We start from the raw sequence: 12997 nt of genomic DNA, 5'->3' as shown, positions 1-12997 counted from the left end.
ATCAGACTACCACCGATCCTCTCAGACCCCACAGAGATCAGCCGTGGAGTCCCCCAGGGCTCCTCCCTAAGCCCTATCCTTTCAACTTCTACATGGCCCCTCGCAACCATCATCAGAAGCCACAAATTTAAAATTGCCTCCTATGCCACCCAGCTGATCCTCTCCTTCACCAATGAACCCTCAACTGCCAGAACCAACTTCCACAGCAGTATGAAGGCCCATTGCAACATGGATGAAAGACAGCTGCCTCAAGCTCAATTTGGACAAGATTGAAGTCCTCATCCTGGGACCCAATGTGTCAGCCTGGGATGACTCCTTGTGGCCAGCTGCTCTGAGTGCTCCCCGCACCCCAACGGACCATGCACGCAACCGTGGCATCATAATGGACTCTTCGCTCAAGATGGACTGCCAAATCAACATAGTTTCCTCAGCCTGCTTCCACATGCTTCGAAAGATTTTCAGATGGATCTCTACAGAATTCAGAAGGACAATTACCAGCAGACTCAACTACAGCAATTAACTCTACGCCAGGGCCACCCAGAAACAGCTCAATTAACTACAGTACATCCAAAATGTTGTAGCCAGACTGGTCCTCGACATCCCTTGCCACAGTCACGACACATAACACCTCCAAAACTCCACTTGCTTCCGGTCAGCAAAAGAGTCACTGTCAAGCTCGTTACTTACGCTTACAAAGCCCTACACAATGAAGGACCAGCGTACCTGAACCACTGCCTCACATCCCACGTACCCACCGGACAACTTCAATCCACCCAATTTGCCCTCGCTGCCATACCCAGGATCCACAATACCTGAACCAGAGGAAGATCTTTCTCCTGCCCCTGTACCTCAGTCAGTCAGCATCACTGACCCTATTCAGAAAGGACCTCAAGACCTGGCTCTTTGAATGATCCTCCTCTCAGTCTGACCAGCAGCCCCCCAACCCCAGTGCCTTGAGACCCTCACGGGTGAGTAGCCACTCTTTATAAGCTATTGATTGATTGATTGATTGATTGATTGATTGATTGATTGATTGATTGGAGTTGAGATCCCTGAGACCCACGTCCTAAGTGGCCCTGCTGTCCCAAAATCGCCTACCACGTTGCCTGCTCCTGACTGCGAAGAGTTCTTGACACCCGGCTGACCTTTCTGCTCTTCACCCATCCCCACCGGCCTGGTAACAATGAACCACTGTGCTCCCATGGTTCCGCGACCCTTGCAACCCACCTTCCCTCAGTGGGATCCCCTGGACTTACCTTTAAGACTTCCTGTGCAGTGTCTTTCCAAGGGCCCCCCTTCATCGTACTGCACCAGCTACTAACACCTTCAGTACCCTGCTCCCAGTCAAATCCAGGATGCATACGATCTTCTGCTACTGGAAACTTGGATCTGGTCCTGCTATAAACCTAAAATGAGACGGTGAACTTCATAAAAGCACTGCATGATGTTATATGCATTTTTCAGCTTTTTTCTATTGACTTAAATAGTGCGTAATTGCGCAAAAAAGTGATATATTTTCAAAACTCTTAAAAATTTTAACTCCTAAATTACTTACTGTAGATCAAAGTTCTTGGTCTAAAAAAATACATAAAAGATGATATTATATTTATAAATTTGTCTTCGATTTATTCTTGAGTGTGGGTCTCAGTTTTTGCCTCTGTGAGTACAAAGAATGCTTAGCATTACCCTCTGATGAGCCTGAATCTTTGGCCACACTATCACAAAAAGAACATTAGTATTATCTACTTTAACCACTGTGTACAGGTAAGGGATCCACTGGACTCTCTGCACAGTGTACTTTGTTTTAGTACACTATATAGAGAGTCATCTTCCTACAGGGGGCCCGGGCACCCCCCTGCAGCCCCTGGGACCGCCACTTCCCTGGGGCTAATGTAAAAGGAATGCTAGAGACCTACATGCACAGCCTTCCCTGTGCTATGTACTACAATGGATGGGGGCTGGGCAGCCCCGCCCCGTGATGCCACATATGGCCCTGGGGACTGCCATTCCCTAGGGCCAGATACTGCTACCTCCCAGGGGCCCCTCTTGGCAGGAAGCTGTTTGCTTACAACTACCACCAAGCAAAACCAAACATCACTCTGCTTTCTGCTTGCAGAAAGCAGAGTTTTCATCAGTTTCCCTGCACACAAATATTTGTGCAGGGACACAGATGAAAACATTGCTCCTGCATGCAGGGAGCTGCATTTCCAACAGTTCCCTGCGTGCAAGAGCAATACTGGCTCCCACAGGAGGTGGGGAGCCAGCTGGGAAAGCGGGGGCCTTGATACTCCCCCACGGTCCAGGGCGGAAAGAGAAGAAAGAGACAAAATAAAGGTCAGAAATGAAGCAAAAGATTCAGAGTGAAGGTCAGAAATTAGCAAAAAAGAGGCAGGATAAAGGTCAGCAATGAGCAGAAAGAGACAAGATGATGGTGAGAAATGAGCAAACAAAGGCAGAATAAAGGTCAGAAACAAGCAGAAATAGGAAAAATAAAGTTGAGAAATGAGCAGAAAGAGTACTTATAAAGGTCAGAAATTAACAAAAAGAAGCAGAATAAAGGTCAGCACTGAGCAGAAAGAGGTCAAATAAAGGTGTGAAACAAGCAGAAAGAGGCAGAACACTCAGCAGCCAACCAGTAGTGCCCCATGAGGGGGGTTGCAGAGTGATTGAGAAAAGGTGTGGGGATAATCTCGCTGTGAGTACTAACTGGTGGCAATGATAGGGGTTCTTCACCCCCAAGGACCCTCAGCAGCCAAGGGGACTTCATCCCCTAACCAGTAGTGTGCCAGGAGACACATTTGCAGAGTGGTTGAAAGGTGGCAGGGGCTTCAACAAGGTCTCAGCAATCGCGCTGTCAGAGACTTACTGGTCGTAACAGGATGGGTTCTTGGCCCCCAACTACTCTCAGTACCAAAGGGGACATAATTATGGGTGGCAGAGTAATACTCTGCACACTCACTCATACACCCACTGAGACACTCATTCACTCACTCTCAATGGTTACAGGCAACAGTTAGGAAATCAAATCAAAATGAAACATTAGAAATTCACTGTAAAAACAAAGGTTACAAGGATGTTATAGTTAGGAAATAAAATTTAAAAAAGATAGAAATTCACTGAAAAAAAAGGTTACAGGGATGTTATAGTTAGGCTCACATTTCCCTTATACAAAAGCAGAGAAGTTCAGCAGTTATAGTTAGCTGAGCTAACTAAACAAATACCCCAGCAATGCACTGCTTATGATCTCACATATTACATCACTCATGGCATGGTCAGTGCCATCGCTGATGACATCTCAAATGACATCACTGATGACATCATCCAGTGATTATAAGTAAGAGGTTATGATTGTCAAACATATATACTAAGCTACTACAAAGTTTACCTATTAGGTGCACTGCCTATGAGTGATTATGCAACTAACATATATTTTGTGAGTGGCTTTTGGACTGTCTATATCTGAGTATGTGTAAAGCTGTATGAGTGGGTATATGAGTGGTTGTATGAGTGTAATAGTACCTGTGTGTGAGTGAGTGCCTGTGTGAATGGATGAATTGTTGAGTGAGTGGCTGTGTGAGTGGCTGCATGGGTGGGTTAGCGTGTTTGTGAGGGACTGTATGGATGAGTAAGTGGATGTCTGAATGGTTATATACGTGAGTGACTGTGTATCTAAATGGCTCTCTGAGTGAGTGGCATGTTCAGTGAATGTTTGATTAAGTGGGTTGGTGTGTTAGTGGCTGTATTAGAGAGTGAGTATATGTGTGAATGTCTGTATGGGTGAGTGAGTGGATGTCTGAGTGCTTGAATGCATGTGTGAATGGGTATGTAGGTGGTTCTGTGGGTATGTGAGTGTGTGAGTGGTTATATGGGTGAGTGAATGGCTGTGTTGAGAGGTTGAAAGGGTGAGTGAGTGGGTGTGCAAATGACTGTGTAGGTGAATAATTGGGTGTGTAAATAGTTGTATGGGTAAGTGTGTAACTGTGTGAGTGGATGCATGTGTGAGTTACTTGTTGTATGAGTAGCTGTATGGTTGACTGAGTGGTTATATGAGGGGCTGTATGAGTGAGTGAGTGGGTGTGTGAGTAGCTCTATGGATGAGTGACTGGGTGTGAGAGTAGTTGTATGGGTGTATGAATAGGTATTTGAGTGGTTGTGTGGGTATGCCAGTGGGTGTAAAAGATATTATATAGGGGATCGAGGATGTGTGTAAGTGTTTGTGTGGATGATGTCGGAAGTGATGTCATTAGTGATGTCACTGATCAAGTCAAGAGTGTTGTAATATGTGAGGTCATAAGCAGTGCATTGTGTGCACGTATAGTCAGTTCAGGTAACTATACCTGCTGAATTTCACATGATTTGTACAAGTGAAATCTGAGCCTGACTATAATGACCTTGTAACATTTGTTTTTGTACTGTGAATTTCTAAGGGTTTTTAAATTCTGTTTACTTACTATAATGTCCCAGTAACCTTTGTCTTTTTAGTTAATTTCTTAGATTTTTTTTTTAATGTTGGTTCCTAACTATAACGTAATTGTAACCTTTGGTTTTTTAAGTGAATTTCTAAGGTTTATTTTTATTTTATTTCCTAACGGTAACCTGTAGCCTTTGACAGTGAGTGTGTGAGTGAAAGGATGATTATCTCGATTTAGTGTGTGAGTGGCTCAATGGGTATGTGAATTGGTGTGTAAGTGTCTGTGTGGGTCTGGGAGTTGTGGCATAAGTGTCTCACTGGGTATGTAAGTGGGTGCGTTGAGCATAAATGTGTGGGTCTGTAAATGGGTATCTGAGTGAATGCATGAGTGTCTGAGTGGGTCTGTGATTGAGTGTTACAGTGTCTCAGTGTGTTTGAAAGTACCTTCATGACTGTGTGAGTCAGTCTGTGAGTGAGCGCATGAGGTGGTCTGTGAGTGGGTGTGTTACTCTCTGAGTGGATCTGCGAAAGTGTGCATGAGTGTCTGAATGGGTCTGTGGGTGGCTGTGTGAGTGGCTGTATGTGTCTGTGAGTGGGTATATGAGTGTATGAATGGGTATCTGAGTGCATCTGTGAGTGGGTGTGTGAGCATCTGAGTCAGTGTTTGATTGGATCTGTCAGTGAGTGTGTGAGTGGGTGAGTGGGTGTCTAACAGGCTTATTACAATGTTGGGTGGACTTGTGCCTGCCCTAGACTGTCATGGAAATGGGTTCGACCATCCTCCGGTCAGTGGTCCCATCCGCCTAATTATGATTCAACTGCACATGGTGCAGTTGTATATTCATGTTTCCCTCTGGGAGCATGTGCTACGGCCATAAGCCCATTTCATATGGGAGCATATGCTACGGCCTTAAACCGGCCATAGCACAAGCTCACATATGGAAATGGAAGGTTGTGTTCATCCCTGCACCACGTGGCTGGAACCTCAGGGTGCCTGCCACACGCTGCAGGCATCAACAGGGTGGCAAAATAGGTGCCCCTTTGGCCACCAACTGTAGGCCACTGCTTGAAGGGGGCCCTGCAAGGGGTCCCTAAACTCACTTTTTGACAGGCTAATTATTCAGGATTAATGTTGGGCTGGAGTGGAGCTTCTCGCTCACGTGACCGCCATCTTCTGCATCCAAGCCACGCCCCTCAACAGGAAACAACTTCAGTAACGTAACATGAAAATGGCAACATTTTCTATTCCATTCTGTTAGAAATGGGATTTTTGGTTGGCTAAGGCTTCCGCCACAGCCAGGCAGAAACCACCTCTCTAGTCAGAGCAAGGGAGTTACACGCCAAAGATAACCCCTGCTCACCCCCTTGGTAGCTTGGCACGAGCAGTCAGGCTTATCCCGGTGGCAATGTGTAAAGCATTTGCGCACGCACACAGCAACAACATCCCAGGCACACCACAAAAGGAACTCCACACAAGGTTATATCAAAAATAGCTTTTGAATTCTCATAACACATTAGAATAGTAACACACATAATATACACTGTGCCAACAGGCACTGGGCAAAATTTACAAGGGATTATGTACACATGACAGGGCCACATGTACCACTGTCAGAACCATCACACAGCGAACTTAGTAAAAGTAAAACAGATCATAACGTACAACCAGTAAACACTAGTAATCACTGTACTTAGCATCAGCCTGTAACATAAACTAAATTATGCACAGCATCACATCAGGCGCAAATTATATTCAGCGCCAACATCACCAGCATAAACACATTATGCAATCCTCTCACAAGTCTAAACACATTAGACCTTAACCTCCTAAGCGCAACTCACATTAGGGGCATAAATCACACAGAGGGACATAATCTCACTAGCATAAACCATGATATGCAAAACAACCTAATAATCATAAAAGACCACATTTGGAGGTATAACACAGGGTGCGTAAAACATACTACATGAATTACATTTCCTAGCACCATAATCACATTAGGGCCTGGCACCCTACAAACCTCCCCCTGGCCAACTGGCCATCCCAAAGAGGGGCTCAAATGCCCTGTGTCCCAAAAGTCAGGGCGCGCTGCCTATGCAGCGAAAGTCAAGGGTGTGCACTTCACGCTGGCCTAAACGTAGCAGCTGGCACTAATTGCTGCACAGCTGGGGAAGGCCTGGCACCTCCGTGCCACTTCTGTCCCTCTCAGGAATTGAGCCTAAATGGTGCGGCTGCCCACTACTTGCTGGGCAGCTGGGAAAGTTACATATGAGGCTGGGGCTCTCAGTGGCCCTTGAAATCAATGTGTCCAACGTTGGAGCCATCTGGCTGTGAAAACAAACATGCCCCCATTGAGCGCACGGGCTCCTGAAATAACTATGCGCCATTAAGAAGAACAACTTGCCCCAAAGCACTGTGGAGCGCACTGGCGCTGAAACAAACCATGCCCATGGAATGTGGCAGCTGCCCTCTAACCAGTGGGGCAGCTGTAAATTGCACTAGGGACCCGGCACCCAGTGCCCTCTGGCCCCCACGGGGCTTTTAAATAAACGTGCCCCATTGTTGGAGCCACACGGGGCTCTGAAGATAATTATGCCCCCTTATCATTGGAGCTGCCCTCTAGCGAGTGGGGCAGCTGTGAAACACCTCTGGGTGACGGCATGGGCACCCACAATGTGCCCCGATGTACTCCTTCCCCGGGGGCTCTACGCACGGAATGCCTGGCATCACTGGAGCGGCCCTCTGTCAGGCGGGGCCACTCAGGAGAGGGACTCTGTACACTGGCCCTCGATTAGAACCACAAAACTCGAGCCCCCACTTACCGGCACTCACTGGTGCCTCTCCCGGTCTCCTCTTCACCCAGGTCCCCTGTCGGGACCCGGGACTCCGCTCAGGCTGGCGCAGGGAATCCGCGGGGCTCTCTCCTCACTATGAGAGCCCCACACACCGGCAACACCAGGGACCGGGTTCTGCAGGCAAGAGCCCGCGAGGCTCTGCGCGGCTTTTTTCCCGGCCGGGGAAAGCGGAAGTGGAGCCCGCGAGGCTCCGGCTTGCGTTGCTGGCCCCGCCCACAACCAGGCGGATGGCCGGACTTCTGCTTCCGGCGCTCCTCTTCCCGGGCCATGGCGGTGATTCCTTCTGTGAATGCGGGGTGGGCACCCGCCCTCTCTACAAAGCACCATAATGTGGGGTGGGCACCCACCATTCAAAAATAATCATAACGCGGGGTAGGCACCCGCAATCAAGCTCCAAACGCGGGGTGGGCACCCGCTATTTAAAAATAATCATAACGCGGGGTGGGCTCCCGTAATTTAAGATAAAAAGTCAAGTCGCGGGGTGGGTACCCGTGCATTAAATAAAAGTGCACCAGTATGGGGGGTGGCACCCGCGAGATAGCGATCAATGCGGGGTAGTCCCACATTGCAGCACAGCGCTGCAAAGACTCCAGCTGGCAACCTGAAATCTAGCGCTCCCAAGGCGCTAGAGGCAACAAAAGGCATAAAAATGTAGCGCTCAGCAAAACAAGGGAAGCACTCTAATCAAAGCCCAGCGCTCCTTGACAATTAAGAGCAAAGCGCTCACAAGGCGCTTGGACAGCAACCAAAAGGTCCTGGAGACCTCTGGGGGGCAATGTAGGGCCCAAGGGCCAGCACACAGGGCCCTCCAGCAAGGAGGCAGCCCTCATGGCAGTCCCTCCTGGGCCCCACCAGCAGCAAGCCCCCTCCTGTTAGGATCCAAAGCAGAATACAGAGGATTCTCACAAGGTGTGAAAGTGGAGGAGGGTCCAAGGGACAGTTTAAAGACCTGCTACAGTATAAATCCCCTAATCCATATATACTTTACAAAAAATACTGAGGGTCTAATGTTCCGTATACACACAACACTAACAAACTAGGCAAATGAGACCTCAAAACCGACTACAATGAATAACATAACAAAAGTATAATTCCCATCACCCACCAAAGGTGGCTTATCATCATCTGGGAATTCAGGACTGAGCTGAATTCCCAGATGATGATAAGCCACCTTTGGTGGGTGATGGGAATTATACTTAGCACTAACCCTAGTATTCTAGATTCTTTATCTTCAGTCACAAACACCACACAAGAAGAAACAAATAAATCCAATAAGCAACACAAAGACACGATCCTTTTGACGAAAATAGAGAAGTTTAAGAAAGACCTGGCACGCTTCTCTCTGGAGAAAGTCTATCCCTACACTAGTGAGCAATATGTTCCACCACAGTTTAACAAGAAAGGGAGAAGATACGGTTCTAACTACTCCTCGTCAGGATCTGATGTTTACTCCACTGATTCAGAGACTGAAAATAATGTGCAACCACCTAGGAGAGGAGGAGGACAACAGTCTCGTCCTTACCAAAGACGAGGTATGCTAAATCCTTATCAATCAGGAGGACCATGGTGGCCACCAGTTCCTTGGGGGTATCAAATTCCCCCCTTTACCCAACACATTCCCCCTTTTGCAGCACCACCCCCTTCATTCCTCGGACAAATGCCTTTTTTAGGGGTAGGCCGTGGACTAAGCAGAGGCAAAAGGAGAGGGCAGCCGCAGGTACATTGGCAGATGGACCAACAACTGCCCAACACCCGCAGCAGGAAAGGGCAACCACAACCACAACCAGGGACCAGCACGGACACAACGATCTAGTCGTGAATTTGAGTACTAGGACTCTAACATCTCTTGAATTACAGGTCCTAAACAAAGGTTTGGGCTATGTCCCAACCAATAAGGGAGATTTGTTCCAACTCAGAGTTGAAATGGCCAAATTCTTTCGGAAAATCCGTTTACACTTCTTCTTCAAAGACAGGGAACTCTCTACATCCCCGGATGACTCTTCTGATAAGAATACAGGTCTCAAATTACCATCCACGTTTAACCCTCCAACTCACTTAATACCTGATCGAGTTAAAGTGTTTGAACAAGCGGTTATTCATGACATCACTGGTCTAGGGTCTAGAAAAGAGAAAATCTACCACAATCTGTGCAAGAGTGAAAAACAAGCCCTCACTATGCTGGCCAATGATGAATCCATCATTATTAAACCGGCCGATAAGGGTGGTGCTATTGTCATTCTAGATATTGAGGACTACCGTAGGGAATGTCTAAAACAACTTGATGACCCTAGGTCATATAAACGTTTGACTGAAGATCCCACCCCTAGACTCACTAGAGAAATTCTCGCCCTGGTTGAGGATGCGAAAACAGCTGGTTGGATCACAGAGCAGGAAGCTCGCTTCTTGACACCAACACACCCTGTGATGCCACACTTCTATGTATTACCAAAAATACATAAGAACCAAAAACCCACCCCAGGACGACCTATCATTTCTGGGATAGGTTCCCTTTTGGAACCTCTCTCAACTTTTGTTGACTTTTTCCTTCGCCCACTTGTCAAGGAAATGCCAACTTATTTGCAAGACACCAAGGATGTCCTACGTTTGCTTCCCGACATCAGCTATGATGTAGCAACCGATCTCCTAGTTAGTTTTGATGTGGAATCTTTGTATACCTCGATTCCACAAATAGAAACTTTACAAGCAATTGAGAGCCTATTGGACACAAGAGATTTGGACTCAATAACACCGGTGCATTTCACCATGGACTTGGCCAGGCTGGCTATGATGGAAAACTTTTTCAAATTCGAGGAGACTATATACCTTCAAGTCTCGGGCACATCTATGGGGAGCATTTTTGCTCCCAGCCTGGCTAACCTGTATGTCCATCTCTTTGAGCAGAACAATATCCTCATTCAGACTAATCCATTTCGAGATCAGATCAAAGTCTGGAAGAGGTATATTGATGATATTCTGGTGGTCTGGCAAGGTTCTCTGTCATCACTCCTTGATTTTCATGCTTGGCTGAACTCGAGGAATAACTACCTGCGGTTCACAGTGACTTCTGATAAAAATCGTTTGCCTTTCCTAGACATAGTGATCTTCCTGAATGAGGGCACACTTGGCAGTGAACTTTACAGAAAACCCCTCTCTAAAAACTCACTTTTGAGCTTCAACAGCCATCATCCCAGATCCCTTCGGGAAAACCTGCCAGTTGGACAGTTTCTGCGTATTCGCAGAAATTGTTCCGATACCAGCACTTTCAATCAGCATGCAGAAGATCTCTCCAGTCAACTGAGAGATAGACAATATCCGAAGCGCCTAGTGAAAAGGGCTTGGAAAAGAGCCTCGAACAATAACCGAGGAGCTCTAATTGAACCTCCCGTGCCTAAGCCTCCTCTGTCTAGAATGACGTTTGTCAACACTTTTAGCACTTGGTCTAACCAAGTACAGAAAACGGTGCGCAAACACTGGCGGGTCTTAAATATAGGCAGTGAGAATTTGCCTTATCCTCTTTTCTCTTTTAAAAGAGGTACCAATCTCAGAGATAGTCTTGTCCACACCAGACCGAAAACCAAAGTCTCAACCAACATCAATACCTTATGGGATTTGCCCCCGGTCCAGGGTCATTTCCCATGTGGCCAATGTGCAGCATGTCCACAGACACAGGCCACTAAGATGATTGATATAGGTACTGGCATCCCCTGGGTCCTCAAGAAACACACCAACTGCAACACAGACAAGGTTATATATCTAATTACTTGTCCTTGCTCCTTGCGTTACGTGGGCATGACCACACGCAAGGTGAAGACACGCATAAATGAGCACAAGAGCACGATCAGACGGAATAAACAGGCCACAAAACTTACCAATCATTTCCTGTCACTTAAACATAAACCAGAAGACTTGAGATGGCTGGTCTTAGAACAACCGTTTATTCCAGCCCATGTCACAGATATCACCAAATTCCTGTTCCAAAAAGAACAGAAGTGGGTTTTCAAACTTAAAAGTGACATTTCTGGCCTGAACGACGAAATTCCGTGGTCGTCACTTTAGTGAGACGAGACATCTGACCCTCCATCTGTCTCTATGTCTCACATCCATCTATGTCAGATCACAACAGGCACTCAGCATTACATTCCATCCGTAATTTTGATATGTACATAAGTGTAGTAGCATTATTTTCTACTATTCACATAACTTCCGTGGTCATCTTTTACATTTTTTGTCACCTATTTCATGTTTGGGTGCTTTAATATCGTCCTGAATGTTAGTTTAGGTTTTTAAAAACTCACCATTGGTGTTTTTTCAATGTTCGAGTTACGTTCAACTATGTAAATTACACTTTGGCCACATGAAACTACATTTCCCAGCCACCTCCAGCATTATGCTGGCTTGCCTTCAATACGTTTTGTGATACTGACTCGGAAGTGCTTTTAACGTCGTGACGTCTCGACGCATCCTCATGCGTTATTACGGCGCGAGCGTTGTCCGTCGAGTACCTCCCCTTTTAGCTCAGAAGACAGAGCGGGGTACCGACGGACAGGTGAGTGCTGCTATCTTTTACTTCCAAATACCCGATAAATTACAACATCGGAACGTCGCGCGTTTGCGCGTCAATATCAGCATGTTTCTGTAACTCTTTGTGATAAATGTTCACTTTAGTATCTCGACCCAGTTGCCATAAGATTGGAGGAGGCTCTTTTAAATCCATGCCTCATGGACCTTGACAAACGGCAAATCTATTTCGGATTTGCATAACTTAAGACAGTTCTGTTTCTTTAAGATGTACAACAGTGTTTCACCCTATACACACGGATAAACACTGTTGCTCTTGGCATTAAGATGCGGTTATTGTTTTTCACGGAAGATCTGACAGAGAGGTGTTCCACTTGCTCTGTTTTTAAGACCAACACTCTGCCTTGTTTTTACACTTGTCTAGCTTAACGCTCAAAAGATTATTTCTGGTAGTTCTGGTGTTCTGAACATATCATGTCCACTGGGATTAATACTAAATAAGTATACCTGAAATTCCCTTTTGTAGAGCGGTGCCTCAATATCCTGAGCAGATGCCAGGCGAGGTGAGGTGCATGCCCATAATCATCTGGGTAAGTGCACAGTTTAAGTACTAACTTTACTTCAAGTCATGTAAACACTATGATTATGACAAATGATAATACACACAATGTTTTTACACATATGTTCTGTATTGCCACTAACACTTAGCTGAACCTCCTTCCATTTGATTCACATTTAGGTTCCTAACCTGTAACAGTTCCATTGGAACATACAGAGCAGACCAGGTTGTATGGTATACCTATTTGGTGGAAATCTCTATTTTTCTTGTTTGTATTGTTTATCACTTTTTGCAGTAGCGTATTTGGGTCCTGATGAGAGCTTGGACTCAAGGTCCAGTAGCCGAAACATGTAGACCATCGATCCAACAGTTATCTGTTAAGCTGTTTACGCACAGGTTTTATTAATGGCATCACGATAGCGCCAGAATAAAATTTATAGCATCTGGATAGCCATTTTTAATAGCACTCTTTTGTTTATTTCTTGCACTGCAACCATCACCCCACCGTTTGTTTTCACTACTGGGACAACTGAATGACCACCATTACCATCAGAGTGGTTGGTCCTCTCAGCTCAGTCCTGAATTCCCAGATGATGATAAGCCACCTTTGGTGGGTGATGGGAATTATACTTTTGTTATGTTATTCATTGTAG

The 12997-nt window shown here is 46.2% G+C and overlaps 1 long non-coding RNA gene across 1 annotated transcript in view; it reads right to left on the bottom strand.

The window, feature by feature from the left end:
- The window catches only part of LOC146821686 (uncharacterized), a 204746-nt gene that overhangs the window by 123645 nt on the left and 68104 nt on the right, over positions 1-12997 (bottom strand). Inside the window, exon 3 of the long non-coding RNA XR_014962755.1 lies at positions 1257-1406. This is a non-coding gene — a long non-coding RNA (uncharacterized LOC146821686). The remainder of the gene's footprint in view (positions 1-1256; positions 1407-12997) is intronic.

The sequence above is a fragment of the Triturus cristatus genome, chromosome 6, assembly GCF_964204655.1.
Source record: "Triturus cristatus chromosome 6, aTriCri1.1, whole genome shotgun sequence".
Classification (NCBI taxonomy): Eukaryota; Metazoa; Chordata; class Amphibia; order Caudata; family Salamandridae; genus Triturus; species Triturus cristatus.
The sequence above is the reverse complement of the archived record's forward strand: the minus strand, read 5'-3'. Positions and strand labels throughout refer to the sequence as shown.